General features: G+C 36.0%; 1 long non-coding RNA gene across 2 annotated transcripts in view; it reads right to left on the minus strand.

The window, feature by feature from the left end:
- The window catches only part of LOC139076481 (uncharacterized), a 114810-nt gene that overhangs the window by 72026 nt on the left and 16639 nt on the right, over positions 1–26145 (minus strand). For both annotated transcript variants that reach the window (XR_011528131.1, XR_011528130.1), the window contains exon 3: positions 9080–9173. This is a non-coding gene — a long non-coding RNA (uncharacterized lncRNA). The remainder of the gene's footprint in view (positions 1–9079; positions 9174–26145) is intronic.

A 26145-nucleotide genomic window follows, 5' to 3' on the forward strand; every position in this document is an offset into this window, starting at 1 on the left:
AAGACATTCCAGGGACATGGATTAGACAAATAAACATAGTTAAAATTTCCATACTACCTAAAGCAATCTACAGATTCAACACAATCCCAATCATAATTCCAATGACTTTTTTCATGAAATAGAACAAAGAAGCTTAAAATTCAAATAGGGCAACAAAAGAAGCCAAATAGCAAAAGCAATCCTGAGGAAAAAAAACAAAGCTGGAGGCATCACAATTCCTGACTTCAAAATATACTACAAAACTATAGTAATCAAAACAGCATGGCACTGGTACAAAAACAGACACAAGACCAATGGAACAGGATTTAAGCCCAGAAACAAAACCACACATCTTCAGACAGCTATCTTCAACAAAGGAGCTAAGAACACACAATGGAGAAAGGAAAGTTTTCAGTAAATAGTGTTGGGGAAACTGGACAGCCACATGCAAAAGAATGAAAGTAGACCATTATCTTTCGCCATAGACAAAAATTAACTCAAAATGGATTAAAGATTTGAAGGTAAGATGTGAAACCATGAAACTCCTAGAAGAAAATATAGGCAGCACACTCTTTGATATCAGTCTTAGAAGCATCTTTTCAAATACCATGTGTACTCAGGCAAGGGAAACAAAAGAAAAAATAAACAAATAGGACTTCATCAGACTAAAGAGCTTCTGACAGGCACAGGAAACCAGGAACAAAACAAAAAGACAACACACCAACTGGGAGAAAATATTTGCAAATCATATATCCTACAAGGGGCTAATCTCCAAAATATATAGAGAACTCATACAATTCAGCAACAACAGAAAACACCCATTCAAAACATGAGCAGAGGATATGAAGAGACATTTTTCTAAAGAAGATATACAGATGGCCAACAGACACATGAAAAGACGTTCAACATCACTAATCATCAGAAAAATGCAAATCAAAATTACAATGAGACATCATCTTACACCTCTTAGAATGGCTATAATCACCAAGTTAAAAAACAATAAATGTTGGAGAGGATGTGGAGAAAAGGGCACCCTCATACACTGCTGGTAGGAATGCAAACTGGTGCAGCCACTGTGGAAAACAGTACGGAGATTTGTCAAAATTAAAAATAGAAATACTATCCAATCCAGCTATCCCACTACTGGATATTTATCCAAAGTACTTGAAATCAACAATTCAAAGAGGCTTATGCACCGCTATGTTCACTGCAGCATTATTCACAATAGCCAAGATGTGGAAGCAACTCAAGTGTCCATCAACTGATGAGTGGATAAAGAAGATGTGGTACATATATACAATGGAATGCTACTCAGCCATAAAAAAAAAGACAAAATCGTTCCATTTGTAGCAACATGGATGGAACTTGAGGGTATTCTGTTAAGCGAAATAAGCCAGACAGAGAAACACAAACACCATATGAGATTTCACTCATATGTGAAACATAAACTATCACATGGACAAAGAGAACAGATTAGAGGGGAAGAAGGTTGGGGGTGTGGGCATAAGAGGGAAAGGGGCACATATATATGGTGACTGACAAATAATAATGTACAACTGAAATTTTACAATGTTATGAACTATTATGACATGAACAAAAAGAAAACCATACTGAGATACCACTTCACACCCATTAGGATGGGTATTATCTAAATAAATAGATAAGCAGCAAGTATCAGAGAGGAGTATGTGGAGAAACTGGAAGCCTCATGCATTGCTAACAGGAATGTATAATGGTGCACCCCCTGTGGAAAAGAATTTCGCAGCTGGAAGTTCCTCAAAAAGTTAAACATACAGTTACAATATGATTCAGCAATTCCACTACCAAGTATACCCAAAGAATTGAAAGCAGCAATTTGAACAAGTATTTGTACACCAATATTCACAGCAACATTTTTCACAATAGTCTAAAGGTAGAATATCCATCTACAGATGAATTCATAAACAAAATGTTGTATATACATATAAGAGGATATTATTCAGCCTCAGTAAGGAATAAAACTCTGACACATGCTACAACACGGATGAACACTGAGGACATTATGCTACATGAAATAAGCCAGACACAAAAGGACAAATACTATTGTACAATTCCACTTACGGCAAGTACCTAGAATAGGCAAATTCATAGACACAGAAAGTAGAATAGAAGTTGCCAGGGGTTAGAGGGATGGGAGGGACGCAGAATAGGGAGTTAGTATTAAACGGGTACAGAGTTCTGTTTGAGATGTTGAAGAAGTTCTGGAGATACATCGTTTTGATGGTTGCAAAACATAGTGAATATGTACGCTAATGCCATTAAGTACATTGAATTGTACACTTTGAGAAGATTAAAATGGTAAATTTTATGTTATACATATTTCACCAACATTGAAGAAGTGGGCAAGAGAATAGATCAGCAGGACTATGAGAGAAGAAACCAGACTACATGGATTATGGAGGGAGTGACTGGAGATGAAATGGGGCTTACACCTGACCTTCACTTAAGAGGGGGGTATACCCCCCAAACCTGATGGGCAAAGTACAAACCTCCCCAAACAAAGTAAACCACAGATAGTATTCGTTGTAAAAGGGGGAGTGAGTCTATCAACTGAGTCACTCCATTTCAACCCTTTCGGTGCCTGGACTCTGCCAGGACCTGGAGACACAGACTTAATAACTTGTGGTCTCTGCATTTAAAGGTTCACTGTCTGTTTGAGAATCCTGAACCTGGGACCGAGTTGACTTATTCACCGACTCAATTAGCATTTAATGAGCACCTACTGTACACCAAGACCAGAGTTAGTCACTAGATTTGCTGGAGGTTACATATAGAGCAGGTAGCTATCAACAAGGCGAGACTTCTGGAAGACACTAAGACCCCCATCTCCTTACCCAACTCTCCCCAAAAGATACTCAACACAGCTCCAAGTCCATTAAGCCTTTTTCCCACACTCATAATCAAAATTCAAAGATCACGTTTGACTCAGAGAAGCAGTACACTCATTCAAATCCCCCCTGAATTACAAAAGTCAGATATTGGGCTTCCTGAAAAAAAACTTCATGAAGCTTCTACTGTACACTTTTACCTAAGGCTGGTAAAATGATTCAACAACATGTAAAGAATCCAGAACCTTAATTGCTGTGAAATTAACTGTGCTAAATACTTTCTACATAATACCTCCTTTGATCCCTACAACAATCCTATAAGGTAGATTATGTCAAATTTTCTAAATATCAAATTCAACCCAGTAATAAATAACAACAGATACTAAAACATGTCTGTTTTTCTTTGAAGAGGCTTCAGCAACTTCAGGGATCAGAAGGGAACCATAATCTCAGCTCTATAGTTTTTTGTTGTTGTTGTTGTTGTTTTAAAGATTTTATTTTTTCCTTTTTCTCCCCAAAGACCCCCGGTACATAGTTGTGTATTCTCTGTTGTGGGTTCTTCTAGTTGTGGCATGTGGGACGCTGCCTCAGCGTGGTCTGATGAGCAGTGCCATGTCCGTGCCCAAGACTCGAACTAACGAAACACTGGGCCGCCTGATATGGAGTGCGCAAACTTAACCACTCGGCCACGGGGCCAGCCCCTCAGCTCTATAGTTTTAATCGGCCAACAGTTCCTTTTGTAGTCTACTGTCTATTCATTTTCAAAAATCAATTCATTTTTTTAAAAAACAGAAAACCTTTTTTAGGTAAAAATGTGAGAGAATTATACCTTCTTATATTTTTTCTCTTTGCACCTCATGTTTATATTGTTCCTTATCATGCTAGTGGTAGACACTACCTATTAAAATTCCTTTTGTCTTTGTCTAACTTTTTTCTGAACAATTATTATTTATTTACTCGCAGAGCTATCATTTCTTGAGCATCTCTTACATGCTAAGCACTGTACTTGACAGCTTGGTAAAAAGGAATTGGGGCAGAGGGAGGAGAGAGAAACAAATGGAAACAAAAAGAAAAGAAAAAGGCCCCATCTTTTTTTCCCCCTCAAAGAACACCCAGGCTAGTAGGAGAGAGAGATGTATAAAACTATTTATAATACAATATGACATGACCTGTGATACAGCCATGTAAGGGACTGTGGGAGCCCAGAGAAAAAAACTAATCATCTCTATGAATGAGGCATTGTGCTAGATATTGGGGGCTTCCAGGATATAAAAGGATATGTCCCTGTCTTACAAAAGATTATAATTCTGTAATAAAATTAAATATACACAAAAATGACTATACACCAAGGTGGTAGTTATAAGTGCTGTTAGAGCGATACAAAAATATAAGTTCCTAAGATTGCTCGCACATCTAGCTAAGAGAGAGAATAGTACTGTCCTTTATGGAATATTTTCCAAGATTCTTTCCATTTCCAAGGAATATCACCTTGAGGAAGTCTTCATAGACATAATTTTCAAATTTGCGGGTTGAGAATCGTAGCAGACAGATTCTATTATGACACCCAATTGTCCCCACCTCCTGATAGTCACACTCTTGCATGACTCTCTTCCCATTGAGTGTGGGCATAGTGTAAGGAAGAGAGGACTATGAATAGTGTGTGTCTATATACACAGAGAGACGTATGTGTATATATATATATATATATATATATATATATATATATATTATGCATACACACACAAATGGAGAAAAAATAGATTTCTAGGAAGATGTAAGATCGAGATAGCTTTATTGGACATTGTGGTTGACTCATCAACACTCTTTCTATCCCAGATGATTAGTCTAGACCACCTAGACTAATGAATGCCTCCTGGAAACCGATATTAGTCCAGGGGGTACACATTTCCCATCCTGGCCCAATCATATTGAAAGGAAGAATTTGTATTCCAGAATAGGGTGAGGTTTTCCAGATATGCCCAGAGCAACATGTAGCAAAAATTACCATTAGCAGCTGTTTTGGAACCATAAGTAAAGCCAACTCAAGCAAGAGGGAGAAGATAAGAGTTCACAAAAAAAGCAAAGTCACCGCTCTGACGTGCTCTGTCAAGATTCCACCCTCTTCTGGGCTTCTTATTATATATTTATTATATATAAAATAATGTATTTTCTTGTTGTTTAAACCATTTTACTGAAGACAAATCTTTCTGACCAATACAATTGTGCAATTAAGAGAACTCAAGTATTGCAAGCAAGTCAAATACGAGAAAATAAAATAAGATTTCACCAATTGGGTAGATTATATTCTGGTTCATAATTATTTACCCCACCCTCCATTATCTGAAAGAGGATTATATATTCCTGCCCCTGTGCGTGTGACTTGCCCATGCCTCCTGTAACAGGAGTATACATCCTCCCTTGGATATGAGTGGACAGTGGAATGTGAACATATGGGACCCATGTTACATCTGAGCAGATACTTTGAGAGGTGTCACAAATTTCCATGAGTTTCCTTATCCTTCCCATCTGCCACATCCCAAATTGGGGCTGCCCTTTCGCCTGGGTTGTGTAAGTACAGAGACACATAGGGAGAGCCCAATAGATCTGAGACGAGAGATCCATAAGAGCAGTAGTCAACCCACAGCTAACAATATGTTATATGAGTGAAAAATAAGTAGTTGTTGTTTTAACTGACTGATACTTTTGAGTTACTTGTTAGCACAGCAAGGCTGACTAGTCCACCAATAGAAGACCCATGAAACTCTTCAAGAAAGTGATTTTTCTAGGTTGTTTATGCCAAAAGGCAAATTCCAAGGGATTAAGAAATGAAGGAAGGAGGGGCAGTTCCTCTTCCGCTTAGGATGTAGAAAGCCTCAGAATATGTCACTACCCTAACAATGAGAAAATCCAGGCTAATAGATAAAAGTCATAATTTTGGGGGGTCCATCAGAGAGTCACAGGGCAACCAAGTAAACTGAATTTCTAAGGTCAACAAGCCACTCCAGTGAGAGACTTAACACACAAACTGTTTCATATTTGGCAGAGCAAGGAAGGGATGGTGACCATAGCAGTAGGTAAGAAGTAGGTGGGAGAGAGCAGGAGAGGTGGAAGTACTGAGCTTATCCAATTAACAACAGCGAGAACAAAAGCAAGGCCTAAGACTAGGAAAGCAATTAAAGAGAGCACCTCCCTGCTCTACCAAGTTCAGATTCCTGGTCTAAACAAATCACAGTCAAGGTTACTGAGAGAACTTGGAAAAGGTAGATCCAAGCTATTGACAGTGAACTTTGAATAGTCGGAGAGAAGGAAAAAGAGCACGTGCAAAGAACAGAGGCCGGGGGGAAGCAGGGATGAGTTAACTATTACCAAAAAGGAGAGGTAAATTCTGCAAATGCCAGGCCGAGACACTCGAGAACAAATCTAGGCAAGGAGCCACAGCAAGTGACTCACGGGGTATTTGGCAGCCCCTAGAAGACAAGGACAGACAATAAGATTCACCTCATCTCTTTCTTGAATAAGATGTATTAGTAGGTCCACAAAATCCATTGGCATGGTATATTTGAGCTTTAACAAGGTATGTGACAAAGTCCTTCACGATATTCATGAACACAAGATGGAGATACACGAACTAGAATAAGTAGAGAATAAGAACTTCAAGAAATTGACTATAAAAACTTGAGAGAAAGCGTGGTTTCTATTGTAAAGAGATTCCAGGTAAATTACTTTATGTGGGATGACGCTACTCAATTAGGGTAAGAAATTAGTACAATCTAACTTTAATCTAACAATAACACTCTAATTTTAATCTGATAATAACCTAAGCTTATTAAAATAGCTTACCAATAATAGTAATGATTTACTTAGCACTTACTATATGCCAAGTATGGTGCTAGGCACTTTCCATAAATTAACTTTTTTGGTTTTTTCCCCGAGGAAGATTAGCCCTGAGCTAACATCTACCAATCCCCCTCTTTTTTCTGAGGAAGACTGGCCCTGAGCCAACATCTGTGCCCATCTTCCTCTACTTTATACGTGGGATGCCTACCACAGCATGGCTTGCCATGCGGTGCCATGTCCACACCTGGGATCCGAACCGGCAAACCTCAGGCCACCAAAGTGGAACATGCACACTTAACCACTGCACCACTGGGCCAGCCCCCATAAGTTAACTTTTTTAGTCTTTGTCACAAATCTTTTTAGGTAGATATTATTTTCCCCCTTTACAAACAAGGAAAGTGAGGCTCAGAGAGGTTAAGTAACTCAGCCAAAGTAAAACAGCTAGCAGGTGAAAGAATGGAGATCAGAAGTCGGGTCTGAGTCTAAGGGTTGTGCTGTTAAATACCATGCTGCACTTGGGATAATGCTGGGCATTTATTCAAAATAAGACAGAGTAGCACTAGGCAATGTGGAAAAACCAGTGTAGACCTGATCTGAATAGGAAGAAGTCTGGAGAAGAAGGCAGTGATAGAAAGCCAGTTGTGTATTAGGCAGAAGGGATGATGGGTAAAGGGGCAAGAGAGCCAGAGACGGGTTGGAAGGACTTATTGGTTGTGGAGATGCAGAGGGAGCAGAGCAGCTTGAATTGTGGTTAATAAAGCAGACTAGAATGATGGTGGGGCTTCATTCTCTTCCAAGAAAGACACACACACTGCACCTGCAGGCACTGTTGTGCTCGGTCCAGGTGGCACCTCCAGTATTGCTGGTGGGAAATACACTAGTTGATAGAGACTCCTAGAGTGCTGATATGATAGATATTTCTGTAGCCCTCTCCTTTAAATACTCCCAATAACTTTATTACCCTTAATGACTTCCTAATGAAGATATTTGGTCTTCCTCACAAATCTCAAAGTTTCTTCATTGATCAAGCAAGGCAAAACATCAACAAAGTTCAATATTTTTTAAATGTATACTTCATTACTCCTATTTCTTTCATCTATACCAATACCATATTTAAATGATGGCAATTTACCTACGTAAACTTTTAAACGGTAAAAGATGCTGTTATTCTATGTTGTTGTCAAACATCCGAGTGAACTAAGCATTGTAATTGTTCTCAACTTAACGTATAGCAATATCTGCTATTTAAATAACAAATCTGGAACTTGGGGAAGCAATTAAAGTTTATGCAAGTAAATAAGAAAAGGTTCGAAAGCAATAGAATTTTTTAAGTTCCTATGGAAAATACACACAGATATTAATACAGCCAAATAATCCAAAGCTGGCGCTATAAATGGAGAGCTAATATTACAATGCTTGTATCCAATATAATGTGTACGCACTTGACGAATTTGGGGTTCAAACAGCGCAGAGGAAATGCCGTTTTTATCTAAGCCTATGAAAACAGTTGGTCACCTGCTGTGTCCGAGGAGAGTCTCAAGTTTTTGTCATTTATAAGCAGCCTCCTGCCTTCAATATAAAATCATTGGCTTACACAGTGAATCATTATAAATCTCTCACAAGCTTTTAAACCAATCAGTCAAGCTTAGAATGCAGTGATTTGGAGAATCATAGCTCTGAGGCTTTGGGGCCTCACTGTGCAAAGGTAATAAATGTAAATGATTTTGTAACTTGTAGAAACATAGGTTAGTTCGCTCTTTACCTCCCAAGGAGCAACTGGGTTTGACTAAGAAGGTTTACTGTGATCCTAGGGAAAAAAAATCTATTATGTCATTTTCTTTCCTGAGTCCTGGGAGAAAGAATAACATAAAAAGCAGTTAATCTGTTAAGCACACAAAACCTACTATATAGAAAACTGCCACTCGGAAGTCCTAGATTCCTCATGCAATTCATAACATACCCAGCGAGAAAGGAGCCTTTCTAAAGCAAAGTTTTCTAAGTCGTGTCGTTTACCCAGTTTTACCCATTCTGGGCAAGAGAATCTTAATTACAAAAATCAGAGAATATTTATTAGGTATCATTGCCATTCTCAAAAAAAAACTTTTTGCAGTATTCATGAAATAAAATCTAAAATCTGAAAATAAATTCTATGCAGTTTGAACGTTTTTTTTTCCAGTGTGAGACAATTTCATCAAGACAGCAGAAGGATTTACTAAGAATGGTAACAACATTTCAAAATGAGATAAAATGTACATATTATCACACAGTTAATTAAAGTTTAGTTATATCCAACAAAACTATAAATGTTGTAAAGTGAGGTTCTAATTGTACTTATAATTTCTCTTTACTAGAGACCTGGTAAAACCTCTTAACCGAAAATGGATAATAAAATATACCTGCTTTAGGTTTGATCTGGATTTGCCATCTTGCGTTGTTTCAGTTCTATTGATGGTCTTGGTGTCTGTGCTGTTTTCGTCCCCCTAGTGTCATCTGCAAGGTCATGTCGTCACAGTGTCAGAACATTTACTATTTAGTCTTTGTTTCCTTGCTCAATGTTCAGGTTTTAAATAGCAAATTCCTCAAATATGCTTTGCCAAATTCCTTCTACTCATCACCTTATCTTTCTCGAGCCTGTCTGAGCCCCATCCGTGTTCCATCCATACTTTCTACATTCTCCATCTTAATGCAATGCTGAAGCAGAGAAGGTAGTTTTAACATCCTTCTAGCAGGATTCCTAATTAAAGAAAGTCCAAATTGCAAAAGGAAAAAAAAAAGTGTCTGGATACCCCACAACAGGGAGAAATGCAGATAGCGTGAAACACCCTAATATAAAATGTCTTCCCACCACCCCACACCCCCTCCTCAGCCCCTCCTCCCTCTGTTTGAGGGATATTTCTATTTAGTCATTTTGTGCCCAATATTATGTAAGTGAAACTTAGAAATGCTAAAGGGTAAAAATTGTATATTGCTTTATTTAAGCAATAATTTCTACTTTAACCACTAGAGGCCAACTTTCTCTTTTTACAAACATATCCTCTTATAATTTAGATTGCAAAATTAAACAGACTTAGAAATCGTATCATTCATGCACATCTATGAATCAAAGATAATTTTCACCCTTTAATTATTGAAGATTCTTTAGGCACCCCTGCTTTTACCCCTATTAATCTCCTTGTCTCTACTGCATTTTCTGCTCCATGCTACATCTGTTGAAATCTTTTAATATCCAGCTAACATATCACTTCCTTCACAAAATCATTCATCATTATTCCAGTTGTTATTTATAGATCTCTTCTCTTATTCAGAAATACTGTAATAAACCACACAATTAACACAGAAAAATATTATTTGCTAATTTTGTACATATGTTATTATTAACACCCCAATTAGACTGTATCTCTCTTATCTTTGTGTATTCACCACAATATTGCAACACCTATGAGAGTGATCAACAAATAAAGATGGATTAGTTGATTGATGGATTAAAAACATCAAAAATGGATTGAACACAAAGAAGGAAGAGGAAATGCATTATGAAATGCTGATAAAAAAGTTGAAATATTTTAGATAGATACACGAGTAGAATTATGATCCAAATTTATTTTTAAAAGAAACTTTGCTGGAGCTGGTCCCATGGCCTAGTGGTTAAGTCCGGCACCCTACACTTTGGCAGATGGGGTTCAGTTCCTGGGTGCACACCTACACCACTCATCGGTGGCCATGCTGTGATGGTGACCCACATACAAGAGGAAGATTGGCATGGATGTTAGCTCAGGGCAAATCTTCCTCAGCAAATAAATAAATAAACAAATAAATTTTATTAGAATGCTAAAATGAGGGAGCTAGAAACTTGGAGAGGTACATTTACTACAAATAGAAATAAATCCTCTTTCCAGCAGGCCCTGAACTATGAAATCCCATACCAAGAGGGGAAAAATAAATGAAAACAAATGAGGTTCAGGAGGAGTTTGGCTAATTTAATTCATGCAAGAGCTATAAATAGTTAATATTTACACAGTTCTTATCACGTGCCACACACTGGGTCAGGCAAACTGTTATTTCATTTGACGCTCATGAAAAGGTAGATCTATTATCACCCATATATTACAGAAGAGGAAATCGACATACAAAAGAGGTTAAGGAATTAGTTCAAGGTAGCCCAAAATGTATTGAATTCTTAGTTTTACAAAGGCACTAGGCTGCAGACACAGAAAAATAAACGATGTTTATACTGGTTTGGAAGCTAAGATAAATGAAACAACCAGAGAATAAAAACTACATAAGCGTATATCCCAAATTGTTGAGAGAAAAAAATTCAAGGAAGTTGTAAGAGTAGAAGATGATCACTCTGGGAGGAGAATTTTTGGAGAAGATAAGTGCCGAATTAGCTGCAAAGGGCCATTTAGGACAGTGTATGGATGAAATTTAACGATACACTTGTATGGATGGGGTGTGTGAAGATACACCCTTGTCTCCAAAAATTTTTCTGATTTGCTCTTAAAACTATATTGAAACTTAACACGTTCAAGGCACAGAACTTAGCTTGGCATACAGTAAATCTTTATTTCTGCAGAAGAATCAGTATTACCTATATCAAAACAGGTTTTTTCCTTTGAAAATTTGTAATAATGCTTGCTTCAAAATGATTACTAATAGAAAACAACAGAAAATGAATAAAAAGAAACTGAAAATTGCTTCAAAAACAACTTAGATGCCAAGAAATTTAAGAATAAGTTAGAACATTTTGAATAGTTTTACTAGTTTGACCTCATTTCCCTTTTTTCCTCCAACATGAAATACAAAATATTGCGTTGTATATTGGTTAAAAAGTATGTATTGGTGTATGAATAGTTGTGAATTTCATTATTTATTGGAACCTTTAAACTTTGAAAGATCTTTTTGTAAATTATTTATATAAAATATTGTGATAATAGTAAAATTAATAACATCAGGTACTGAAAAGTCTATCAACTTTGCTTTCCCAAATACATATCAAGAGAAAATGAGCTCACATAAGATCTTGTGAAAGGTTCTTGTTGAACATCAGCAATAAAAAAAGGCTGGCACTATGGTAAAATAATGGGATGAGCTCATAAGAGTTTACAGAATGCCTTTTCTTGGAAATCTTACCCTAAAATCACTTATTTATCTGTTTTTTTAAATTGAATAATTACTTTTCTGAAAGTAGAAGGTTTGACCAAATGACTGTTCCAAGATCCGTCAGAAGCAATTCTAGTGTTGTCTTCCTTTTTCTTTTTATTTGTGCGCGCATGTGTGTACATAGACATGGACCAAATGAATCCCAGTATTTTTCAATGCTTATATTATGACTAAAAGTTATATATGTTCTAAATATCCCACTAAAGTTTTATTCCTATGAATTGAGCTTTAAATCTCTCGGTCAAGTTTCCAACCATGATTACGCACAATGATCCAATTACATAGTTTATGAGTTAATTTATTAATATTAATTATTGTTCATGTAAAGCTAAAAACTAGGATCTTGAAAAAACTAACTTTAAATGCAATATCACAGAGCCAATATTTCAATAGTAACATGCATCAGGTAATAAATAGCCCCCTTTGATCATTGTTTTTAAAGTCTCTTGAACCATGCTTTGATTAGTTCTATTTAATATTTAACATCTGGTTAGTCAATTTCAATCTGCAGGAAACACTGCTGGAAAAATTCTATGCTGACTAAATACATTTATAATACTACAAAGCTGACATGTAATTGATTTTAGTTCCCATAAAAGGATTATGTTAACTTTCCTTAATCTATATATTTGTATTTTGTGCAGTCTAGTGAATTCACACCAGAGATGCTAAATTTTTATTTCTTATCAATATTTTATGTAAAATTGATAGGATTATATTTTAGGCTAAGTACCACTTTCCAGTTTTTCCCTTGAAAAGAAAATAACATGCTAAAAAATATGACTGCACAGTTGTAGCACTAATATGATAGAGCCTGACTGGCTGGCTGCAGTACCTCTAGTCCATTAAAAGGTATACAGTAGTAAAACATTTGCTATAAGCTATCAGGCCCCAGAGAGATTTTTCGACTAAAAAAAAGATACAGGGGCCAGCCTGGTGGTGTAGTGGTTAGGTTCACCACTCTGCTTTGGCAGCCCAAGGTTTGCAGCTTCAGATCTCAGGCACAGACCTACACACTGCTCATCAAAGCATGCTGTCGTGGCATCCCACATACAAAACAGAGGAAGATTGGCACAGGTATTAGCTCAGGGCCAATCTTCCTCACCAAAAAAAAAATATATATATATATATAAAAGTTTTTATTTCCCACAGCTCTGAGTTTGGTGTTTTTTTTTAAATATTGTCTAATTTAGGAAATTCCAGATTTTCTCATCTTTAAATAAAGTGTGGCAATGTTTGCAAAGTATTTTGATTATCACTCATTTAATACTATTTCATATTATTGTATATTAAGACATGTAAGTATGCCAAATTTATAATAACCATTTTCAAGTCAGTTGTGAACTTTATAAGACAGAAATTTTGGTTTTATCTTTATAACACTGTCACAACTGACAGAGAAGTTAATTTTTTTAGATACGTAAAACTTACCTTTCCTATTTGGTTTCAAATACCCAATATGTTGAAATTGGTGATTTTTCTTTTAATTTCAGGATTCAGATTCACCGTTGTGTGTGTTGACGGGAGGGTATAATCACAAAGCAGTATAAAATTTATGAAGGCAATGTCCAAATTTCAACTCTTTCACTAATCTTCTCTACAGATCATCTACCATTATAATTGTGACAAGTTAGAAAGGCACTCCATTACAGAAAAAAGAAATATTTAAAGCAATACTAAAAGACTAATAAAACTTTTCTTTTTAAAGAAAAAGTCACCAAAGATTGTAATCTCTGGCCATAAATACTCTAAAGGAAATAAAGATCTTTTTGTAATGACAGCGGTTGGCTGTTCCAACTCTACCCAAGTTTTCCATAAGTCTGCAATAAACTGTGTCTTCTACAGGCTCTTAGATACTCATAGTGCTTGGACAAGAGCACATGCTTGAAAAATAAATACTAATAAATAAATATTGTGCTTGATAAATAAGTCTTAATGGATAAAGTGTAATGAAAGTTTTATATATAATAAGTAATTCTTTTTTAAAATGCACATAGTAAGAGCTAATATAAGAGGATTAACAGTATTGATTATTAAATTCAACATTTGCTTTTTTCTAATATAATTATATTATGTTGCTAAAATAAAACTGGTTATGTTGCTGAGATAAGACTGATTTTTGTTGTAAGGACTTTGGCTTTTACTCTGAGTGAAATGGGAAGCATTGGAGAGTTTTGAGCCAGGTAATGACATAATCTGGTAAAGGTTTTTCACTGTGGCTCCTGTGTTGAGACTAGACTGCAGGAAGCAGAGGTGGAAGTAGAGAAACCAATTAGGGGGCTAATGCAATAATCTAGGTAAGACATGAGGGTGACTTGGACCAGTGATGGAGTGAAGGAATTAAATAGTGGTTGGATTCTTCACACATATTTTGAAGGTACCACTAAAATATTTGCTCACAGAGAAGATGTGGTCCAAAGGAGAGAAAGGAGTTAAGGATGACTCCAAGGACTTTGAGCACATAAGAAGGCTGAGTTTGAGATGCTTGTTAGACATCAAGTAGAGACTGTGAAGGCAGTTGGACACATAGGTCTGGAGTTCAGAGCGCCACTAAGAACTGTGAAGATTATTGGACATGAAAGGTCTGTGAAGTCTCACTCTTCTGGCTTTTTTTTTTTTTTTTTTTTCCTGCCTGGGGCAAAGGTCATTTAATACAGCCAGAAAGCTTACAATTGGTTAAAACTTGGAGGTTTGGAAGGATACTATATTCGCCTTAAACTATAATGACTTTGTCAATTCAAGTCATAGTTCAACTGTCACCTACTGTATTGGGGCGAGAGAGGAGAGCAAAAGTGAGCAGGCATTTTTATACAGTTATATTCTTTCTAACATCTTGTGGGATTCTCCGGAAGTGTATAAAATGGCAAATACATTTGTCGTAATTCCATTCCAATTTAACAATATTTATTGAGCATTTGAGATGGGATGGTTGCCAAGGGACTTACAAATTAAATAGAAATCCCATAAATTTTGCAAAAGTATAAAATATTATGGCTCTCAAGATACCTATGCTCTAAAGGGGAAATATACACAAAATAGGAGATATGCTTCAAAGGCAGTGGTTCTTAAACTTTAATGTGCATAAGAATCTCTGCACTCAACCCCAGGGATTCTTTTGGTAAATCTGGAAAGGGGCCTAGTATTTTATCAAAATTCCACGTTACTCTATTGAAGATAGTCTGCGGATCTAAATAAAGATATTGTCTTTCAAACGCACTTGATGAAAATTATCTGTATTTATAATGTTGTATGTCTAAGGCAGATATAAGGTGGGGTCAACCTGTTTCTTGAGATCTAGATTAGATTGGCTCTAATTCCAAAACACGGCCCTATCGAAGTCTGAAACCCTCTTAAAGATTTCTTTGTATTCTGGGGAAGTAACTTTTCAGACTTATGCTCAATTCTGCCTTTTAGATACCTGCTTCTATACACAGTTTCTTGTCTGCACAGTTTTACAAAGATGTGAACATTCCTCCGCTACCATCCTGTTCTGCACACACACACACACACAGCATTAATAAATAGAAGAGATTTTACTATAGTTTTGAGAAGAAGAGTTGAGACAAAGAAGAGTAGACCCTGTAAAATAGTATTAACTTCAAGTTCAGCATGAGGTATCACATGCCCCACTCTCATTCCCAAGTCAGAAATTTTACTGACTCTAAGCTTTGCTAGAATTATATGATGCAACGTATTTAAAGCAGAAATGAGTGATATCTAAAATTAGTGTTTTTGTGGAAACATTGAAATATCAGATCATTCTCTAGAATTATCTCTTATTAAGTTAATATAAACAGGAGCTACTGTGATTTCTCGGTCTTAAAAAATAAATGACACTTAGGACCTCTCTATCCCTGAGCCTCTATGATTCTATGGGTAGCTATTACTGTTTGCTTAGAACTTTTCTCTAAGGCTCCCTAAAACAATGTATTTACATATGATATCTGCTCAGCTCAAAACTTGCAGTAGTAAGCAGTTCACTTAAAATTTTGGGACCTAAGAGACTAAACAGGAAGTCAGAGGAGCCGTATGCTACGGAACTGCTAAATCAACAAAGGATAATTTCAGAAGTTTGTCAGAGAACTCCGTACATACAATACCCATTTCAGCTTAATTTACAGTACCCATGGCAAGGGAGAAAAGGTCTCCAGACTCCTCTCTTTGGTATAGATAATGCCTCACCCTGATTCAAAGAGCAATATAAAGTTATACTGTACATAAAAATATAAACACATCAACTACATAATCAAATTCAGTTATACATTAGTGATCTACACAATGTGCTGATGAGTTATTATTCGTGAAGTGATTAGACAGATCAGAAGAAAGAGGGAATCATTGAAAAGGGCTCCACAGAGAAGTGGAGATTTGAAGAAGAGAAAGAGAAAGGATGGGCATATATTTTTAAAGAGAAATGGAGGAGTTAAGAGCGGAAGCTGATGACACATTGGTGAAGAATGACAGGGACATTTACCTGATTGAAGCCACATGCCTGCCCGTGTGTTATTGACAATGAGGTTGGGCAGTTTGGATGGATGCAAGCGGCTATGAAGGATGTTAGAGGTTTAATTTCAAGCTCACGATTAGGAACTAGAAGATGGTCATTTAGGGGTTTGGGGGGATTCAATTCGAAATTAAGAAAGGAATAACCTAATTTAAAAAGAAAGGTAAATTGTGTTGTAAAGGCAGACTCTTGGAAGATGCAAATGCCTTCACAAGTTTGATAAATAAAAAACGAACACAAGAGTATTGCAGTTGTCCACAGAATAATAACAGCTAAAGTTTATTGAGAGCTTACTATGTGCAGGCACAGTTACAAGTAGCTGTACATGCATTAACTTTTTTCCCTCTACAACCTGTTTAGATAGGTATCATTATGACACCCATTTTACAGATGAGTAAATGGAGGCACAGGGTGGTTACATAATATGCCCAAGTTTGCATAGAATATAAAGGAACTGGGATTTGAACCTGAGCACTCTGGCTCCTGAATCTGACCTCTTAGCCACTGTAAAGGTGCCCAGGGATATAAAGAGAAAGAAACGAGAGCTAATAAACACTATCAAGAAAAAGCTGTAAGGATTTAAGGATCAAAAGAGAGAAAAGAACTGAAGATGACTCCAAAGTTTCCAGTGCAAGAAACAGGAAGTACTGATAGTGTGCTTGACAACTATTTAAGTTTTAAAAGTGTATTAGTGACACAGTAAGAGAAAGAAGTCATGATATATTCGCCAATCAATATGTGAACATCATTTCCTTTAATGTAAGGAATTTTCCATATTGAGAAAAAAATAGATTAGGAGGTGATTGTGCCTCTTGGTAGCTATATTTAAAGTATTGCAGCTATTTTTCATGTGAGATAATACTCTGTATTTATGTAGCACCTTTCTTCTAAGGAGCTCAAAGCATTTTACCACAACGCATTACCTTATTCATCCTCATAACATCCCCTTTTAAGAAAGGAAGTGTCAAGTATAATGACCACAATTTTACAGATGGGAACACTAAGACAAATGGAGCTAGCGACTTGCCAAGATCACAGAAAACCCTGTAGCAAAACTAGGGGTAGAACTTGTGCTTTTTTAAATTCAAAACCTTTTCCAATCTCTTCTCAGTGATATGGCTCAAATTTGTCTTAACTTTTGGCATTACTTTATCTGTAAGTTAGCATGTTTAGAATCATGTTATAATCTAGTATTATTTGGGAAGTGTGCATCATGAATTTGGTAATTTCTCATTGAATAAATCTATAAAATGGTAAAAATCAATGCTTTATTCTTTTAAAAAATCAAAACTCTCCTCCTCAATTAGGCTTTACTATGCCTTATTTTAACCCTAAAGAAGTTTTGATATGTGTAGAAACTTGAAAGTCCTGAGAAAATGCTGTCTTTTACTTGGAAAAATTTTAGTATATGTAAGCCCCAAATTATCAATAAATGATAAAGAAAAATAAGATAATGGATGCACGCATGTGCGCGCGCACACACACACACACAGGTGGTGGTAATATAGCAAGAAATCAAGTGATCTCTTTAAGGAAATTAACTATTTCCTCCTGACAATAAGAGAACAAACAATAATACCTTTAAATCTGGGGAAATATTTTAAAACTCAAAAATTATGTGATTACTTCTATATTAACTAAGAGTTCCATCTCATTTTTATTTTACTTGATTACAAATACAGTGCAAAATTAGCTGATAATCATATACTTAGGTCTTAAAAAAAGAGAGAGAAGACAAAACAAGAGCTGACAATTTTTTTAAAAAGAGCTAATAGAATATCTTCACTTTCAGAGTCCTTTAACAAAATCCGTATGTACACTAGTGGGTGGTGAACACAGTATACGGTACAAGTTGCACCATATTCACAAGCCTGTCTAAGATCAAAGGCTCAATCACGGGCTGACACAATTCAAGGCAGGTATGCATTTTACTCTTCCTCCTTAAGTTGCACATGCTCTGCTCTTAAAATGTATAAGGCCTTTTAGAAATTCTATCACAGGTTGGCAGGATAGTCTAGTTCGAAAAGGAACTAGAACAGCTTTTTCAATGATAATCTATGAAAAGAACAAAGATGATGAAAAACAAATGATGTACAATAATCTGCCAAAAAGTGTATCAAATCAGATTCATCATTATCCCCAAAGTCAAGGAATTATTTGGGAACTAAGTTGTATTTCATATTTATATCATTTTTCTATAACAGGTATAAGGCCTTATAGAGAAATGTCTAATATTTTTCTGTGCTGCAAGATTTCCATTAATAACTACTATTAACATACACGGACAATGGTCTACCATTTCCTAAAAAATTAAAATTCTGACTAATCAATGTGAGTTTTCTGAATGACTTGAATTATTATTACATGCTTTATGTTTTATAAAATGCCAAATCTAATAGTCTCAAAATTGGCCCTAACAAAAAAGTGGTTCTTTGAATCACACAAATGATACACTGTAAGTTCACTTACTTATTCAACAAATATTTCTCGAACACTTGCTATGTGTCGAGTATTGTTGAGAGCAACAGGAATAAAGCAATAAGTAGAAACAAAGCACTACTTTCCTGGTGCTCACACTCCAGAGTAAGACGAGAAAAAATAATTCATAATTAATTAAATTGTAATATGCAGTATGTCTGGTGGTGATAATGGCTGAAAAGAAAAACAAACTGCTATGGAGTCAGAGTCTAGTAGAGGATGAAATGTATACTAGAACATTACGTCTTTGTGTTGCTTGAATTAAGTCAAATCTGGAAACCACCTAAGGAAACCTAAAACAAAAAAGTGTATTATACCTTGCCCTATCAGAAAAATCCAGTATAGTTAGAAAAACACATCTGTTTTGCCATGTTGTTAGTTCCTGAGATTTATTCCACATGAAGATGATGAGCATTCTGTCATTTCATTCATTCCATAAAAATTTATCGAGAACCTACTATATATAAGTCCATATGTTGAGGAGTGTGAGTGGTGAATTAGATCCAGATTTTGTCCTCAAAGATATGTACAGTCACGGGAAAATGAGACATGAGACACAAAAAATAATCTGAGCCATATAGGTGACATCAATGCCAGAACAAATGCAAAACGTTGAATAATTAATCACATATAAATCTTCAAGAGAAGCTTCATGGGAAAGGTGGCATTCGAGTGGAATTATGGAAGATGAGAAGGATTTAGGCAAAAAGAACAGCATAAGCAGAAGTGAGTGTGAGAAAGGCCATGTAGTCCCTGGGATATGAAGCACAGGAAGTAGCTGGAGACGGGGCTGAAAAAGTAAATTGAGGACAGATCTTGGAAGGACTTGAATGAATAGGTTTATACTTTATCCTGTAGGTAACTGTGATTCACTGAATATTTTTGAACCAATACAAGACACCACCAGGTTTGGGTTGGAACGATGTCTCTGGCAGCAAGGTAGAGGAGGGATATAAAACGGAAAAGAATGAAGTTAGAAAGAGCGTTAGTTCTTAAGCTAGTCTCGTGGGAAATGGAAAGGTTCTAAACTAAGACAGCAGAAAGAGGAATTGAAAGGCTAGAATGGCTGAGACAGAATTTTTACTTCACAATCAATTGGTGGAGCATGGAGCAACAGAAAAGTCTTTTCACATATGCAAACAAATCTTCCAAATTAGAAGTAGGATACGTAAGCATCTCAAATTTTTTCTGGAATCAATTCAAATGTAAACACCTTGCTTACAAAGTAAATACAGCGCTCTACTTAGTAAAGTATATGTTGAGGTCATAGTGGGTACCCAACACTGCTAGGCTCTGTTTAGAATGAAAATAGAAAGCCTTAAGACAATTATTATCCCCCAAATAAAAGATACTACACTGTTGATGTCAGTATATAATAAAGAGTTTAATTACATAGTACAATCTAAAACTGTTACTGGGGCCCTAACAATTAATTTCAGCTCTTGAGTAATTGGTAGACACTATATTAACAAATCTTAGATTTAGTATCTTTGACTTTTTTGTTCATGGAAAAGCATAGAGAGTCAAATAATGTGATCAGTTTTTCCACTTGCCAGAACAACTACTCACAATCAAGAATCATTTCCTGTCTAGTTTCAGATCTTCAGAAAGAATAGGTACTTTTAACTTCCTATTAAAAAGAGTTTTCCAAAAACTAATGATTTTCAATGTCAAAGAGTTATTCTACTTAAATTACTCCTGGTTAACTTACTCTTTTATATTGTTTTAAATAATTCTACTCCCACCTTTTAACTTTCAAATATTTGTAGAATTTTATAATAACCCTGTAGTCATTACTTGCCTAGCTATATATTTGTCTACTTAAATCTTTTCTTATAAATTAATCCCTTCGTTCTCTTAATCATTGCAACTGCTTTCTCCTGGCCTAGCTCCAATTTTTCTTCAAATCATTTGTTCTGAGATACCTAAGTCTAACAGAATTCTAGGCTTAAATTTTATGTGGATATTTCCTTCTTTTTTATTTATCATACTACCTGTGTATGCGTGATTTGCTGAAAACCATTGCCCCATAGACACTTGGCTAGGCACAAATATACTTCATGACTGAAAGATAATCATAAGTTTCTCAAAGTCAATAAAGAAAAAATGTCCATTTTCATACATCACTTGTCTACTATTACAATATACCTAAAGTAGCCCACATCAGCATTAGTAAAGTAAGTTAGTTGAATTTGTTTTTGTTTTTTGTTTTTTTTGGCTTGACTTCAATTTTATTTTAGCATCATATGTTGCTTGCTTTGTCTTGGTAAAAACTGAATAAATTAAATTGGAACATTTTATTTCCCAAAGCATGTATCACCTAGTGCAAATGCATGCATTCTCAAGACTATTTTGCATGTTTCTCCTTTTATATTATACTCTACCTAAATTAACATGTGGGCTAAGGAAATTTCATTAAGAAGTGATTATCTTAGTTTCAACAATAAAAGGAAACTGTGAAATTTTATTTTAAAATTTGCATTCTATTTTTGTTATGCTGCTTATTGTGATTTTTTAAATAGTATTTACCCAAATTTTAATAAAACCTGAATCTATTGATTCAGATGAGCACATAATTCTCAATAAATAGATAAAGCAATCTCATACTCTATCTCTGGATTTATACACATTAAAAATATGTGTTCCCTGTGCCAGGGAAACAATCGATCCTTCACCCATGTCCCAACCACGTCTCAGCAGCACAATTCATGAAATTATATTCTCCCTTTTGCATCTAAAATCATGTGATGGAGAGATTTTTCTTTCGCCTTTTCTTCTCTCCACTTCATAATCTCTTGAATCAATTTTTATCCATACTGAAAATAGTGTCTTCCTAATTAGAATCTGAGCTCCTTTCAGGCAAAAACCATATTTTAGTTTCCCTAGCACTTAGCAGAGTATTTGGTAAATACTAGTTGTTCAATAAACATTCACTGAGTTCGTGAAGCATGAATTAGTGAATAAATCATGATCACTTCTCCAGTGCTGGCAATCTATGCAAAGATGGAGACAGTATTTTCAGAAGGAATCTTAAAAAAAAAAAAAAAAAGAAAGTGGGCTTTTATTCAGAGAGTAAAATTATCACATTGTTTTCTTCCTTATTTTTCCTTTCCATTTTCTCTGAGTTCTAGGAATCAGATGTGTTCCAATGTATGTTTCTAAAATCGTTGGCCATTTGATAGTAGTAAATCTCAGATGTTAGAAAGCAACTGGTGAAATCTGAATAAATTCTGTAAACTGGAGAGCAGTGCTGTATTAACTGTTAATTTCCTTATTGCATACTGTGATTATGTGAGATAATGTTCTTGTTTTTAGGAAATACATACTGAAGTATCTAGGGTAAAGAGACATTACGCCTACAATTTATTCTCAAATGGTTGAGAAAAAAGTCCATATATCGACAGAGAGATAGACAGAAACACAGAAACAGAGAAAAAAGAGAGAATGATTAAGCAAGCGCAGCAAACCATTAACATTTGGACAATCAGAGTGAAAGGTATATGAGAATTCTTTGTACTAATTTATGCAACTATTCTGTAAATCTGAAATTACTGTATTTCAAAATAAAGAATTCTTTAAAATAATAGTGGTTAAAAAATGATTAAAGAATTTAGTGATACAAACAAACTTTAACGTTTGATGAAGCGAACAGTCTCCATTGGAAGAAATGCAAAACGGGGTGGGAGGCAGGACACCTTTATAGGATAAAGAATAAAGGACAAGGAAGAGAAAAATAGAAAATATCTGATTGGCTGGGGCCATGTAGTCACCCTTGTTTGGGGTCAGAAGGAACAAGGAAGTAAGTAGAGAGCTCGGAGTTGGGTTGGCGTCTGGGGATTAGCTGACTGCATATGCTGCATTTCTGGTCAAGTAGAGCATTTACCGGGACGCGAAAGTTATCTTAAGTCTCGGTTTGCTGACGTGGCACCCCAGGCAGGAGTGGCTCTCTCTTAGGTCTAGAAGTTTATTTCAACAGTAGTGTTTATTTGATTTGTAATTTATCATTTATGAAGTTTTTTCACATTCTACATTATCTCACTGAATCGTCCTTACACCATTTTTTTTTTTTTCTCTAAAAAAGGAAACTCAGAGAGTACCTACATAAAGCGTCATAACTGGGAGTCAAAGGCTTGCATGCAGCTTGAAGCAAAGAGTTATTTGTTCTACAGACCATTCTGCTTCTCTATAATTAAAAAATTACTCAAATCAATTGCCTTGAGGTGTTTTAAGAGTTTTGTGTCATTAAGGAACATTTTTGTAAACAATTGTTCAAATAAATAAATTTAGCGTGGTTTCTCCACATCCAAAAGCATCAGAGGTCTCATCAAAAGCCTGTTGATCTGGGGCTGGCCCAGCAGCGCAGCAGTTAAGTTCACACGTTCCACTTTGGCAGCCCAGGGTTCACCGGTTCGGATCCCAGGTACAGATGTATGCACTGCTTTTCAAGCCATGCTGTGACAGGCATCCCACATACAAAATAGAGGAAAATGGGCACAGATGTTAGGTCAGGGCCAATCTTCCTTAGCCAAAGAGGAGAACTGGCAGCGGACATTAGCTCAGGACTAATCTCCTCAAAAAAAAAAAAGCCTATGGATCCTGCCACTGCTGTATTGGGCCCATCTGATCTCCCTTCACACTCATCCACAGTCCCCTCCTGAGCACTGTGTCATGGACTGGAATCACAAGTATGTGATGACAGCAAATATACTCAGATTTTCCATGAAACCTGATCAAAAAGGAATTGGGCCAGGGAGGAGTGAAATATACTAAACTGAGGATATAGAACACTTCTGGTTTCTGAAGTGGCCCTGAACACATCTCATGGTACCTAAGTGCCTTGGACGATTGGGGCTGTCTCAAGGGTGATCTCTTCCAGGCCACTCCATATCCTTTAATTAACTATGAACTCAAGTGGCCAGAAAAAGTAACCACAACTCCACACATGTCTCTCTGGGATTCATTTACACACTGGAAGAATACATATGAATCCTTTTACTCAGACTTATTGATTTCCATATGCCATGCTTTAGTTTCAAGAATTATTTTCATCTCTTTGATTCAAGACTCTTTCTTGAATGTTTTAACTACTTCCCAATCAACCCAAATATTCCTTCACTTTTTGCTCAAAACACACTGATTTCAATAATCTCAACTGTTTCAGGATTGTACACACTTTGAAGGCAGGATAAATAAGTGTGCTAAATGTGTAACCAGAGGCCCTCCAGGACCAGTTCACCTGACCCCGTCTTATCAACAGAGTAATTAAGAGTGGTTTTTCAGGAACTGAGACCCCTTGTCCAGTTCAGGCCCGTTGAGACCACCAACCTCTCAACTGGGCCTGCGCAAATGCTGGATAAGTGACCTTTTTGATGTCAAGGAGCTAAAAACTCCACCCTTGGATCATGGCAATGCCATCATTTTACGAACATGTGTCCTATGAAGAGGCATGAAGCTTGACTACGCTTGTGCAGCTCATCAATTACCTTCCTTCTCTTTGCCTTCAATCATCTATCTCCACACTTCTGACAGCCCTGCCCTTCATCCCATAAATTGTGCCCCAAGTCCTGCATCAGAGAGACAGATCGGAGAGCATACGCCCCTGTCTCCTTGCAGATCAATCTCACAAAATAAAGCTACATTTCTTCTCCTAAAAGCTGATGCCATAATAATTGGCTGTTTTTATGTGCATCGGGTAAGAAACTCCATTTGTGAGGTAACAAATGAAGTAAATTTTATTACGAAGAAAATTATTTTTCCTCCATTTTGGGACTGCTCACCTAAATAGTTAAAGCTCTTTCCTTTTCTCTCTGGAAAGATTGACCCTGAACTGACAACAAAACCCTAGGTGGGATATTTAAATCTTAAGTGAGTGGTCAGTTAAGTGCTTGTAGAGGTAAAAGGACAGATAGCATATTTGGTATGCTAATGGAACCTATTTACTTCAAGGAAAGTGACAAAAACATCAATCAAATCAGAAGAGGCTATTAAGGATTGTTAACTCCCATTCAGATGAGCAATGATTTCCACTGGGATTTAAATAAATATTCATGAAAAAGACCAATGACAGAAATTCCACCAAAAAATCATACCACAGTTAGGTTTCTACACAGTTTATGGCAAAACTTACTTGGCTCCCAATTTCACAGGAGCTTTCACTACTTGGGACACATTCTCTCTTTTAAAATATCAACAAAATTAGCATTCTTTTTCCGTTTTAAACCCAAAACACACTTATTTAAAATTATGCCCTTAAAGAATCTCTAATTCTCAAAAGATTATATAATATCTTCCCCAACCACAAAAATTACCCAATTGCTGATGCATTAGTATTATTCAGAATGTACTTCAATTAAAAAAAAAAAACTGGAGACGTTAAAAAAATATTTAAGGAAGCAGAATAAAATCATAATTTAAAATTATATGCAAATTATCTACGGAGTATTTTTTTATTGAACAAATCAGGCATTAGGCAGCTTTTCTATGTTTGCCGCCACCTGGTGACACCTCTGTGCAAGTTTACTACAAACACCCCAAAATAAATCCCATTAGTAAAGCCTAGGTCAATTCAATTCAATTCGATAAATATCTATTGAGTTACTATTATACTTTTAGGACCGGTTTAGACTACGTTAGGAATACAAAAGTATGGCACAAGGATTCTGTCTTAAATATGCTTACAATTGAGACAGAAAAGCAAACAAGTAAAAGAAGCAATTTTTATGGCTGTTATCAAAAAGACAAAAGGCAGGTGTTGATGAGGATGTGGGAAAAAAGGTAGCTTTGTACACTGTTGATAGGAATGGAAATTTTACAGGCTTTATGGAAAACAGTATAGAAGTTCCTCAAAAAATTAAAAATAGAACTACCTAGTAGTTTCAAAAAATTAAAAATGGGACTACCTTACATCCAGCAAACCCACTTCTAAGTATATATCCAAAGGAAACAAAATCAGTATTTCAAAGAGCTATCAGCACTCCCATGTTCACTGCAGCATTATTCCCAATAGCCAAGACATGGAAACAACCTAAATCTCTGTTAACAGATGAGTGGATAAAGAATATGTGATATATATATTCTAAATATACATATATACACACACACACACAATGGAATATCATTAAGCCTTAAAAAAGAAGGAAATCCTGCCATTTGTGACAACATGGATGAACTTGGAGGACATTATGCTAAGTGAAATAAGCCAGACACAGAAACACAAATACTGTACGATCTCATGTATATACAAAACCTAAAATAATCAAACTCATAGAAGCAGAGAGTAGAATGGCAGTTACCAGAGGCTGAGGGGAGGGGGAAACAAGG

The sequence above is a fragment of the Equus przewalskii genome, chromosome 16 (assembly GCF_037783145.1).
Source record: "Equus przewalskii isolate Varuska chromosome 16, EquPr2, whole genome shotgun sequence".
Lineage (NCBI taxonomy): Eukaryota > Metazoa > Chordata > Mammalia > Perissodactyla > Equidae > Equus > Equus przewalskii.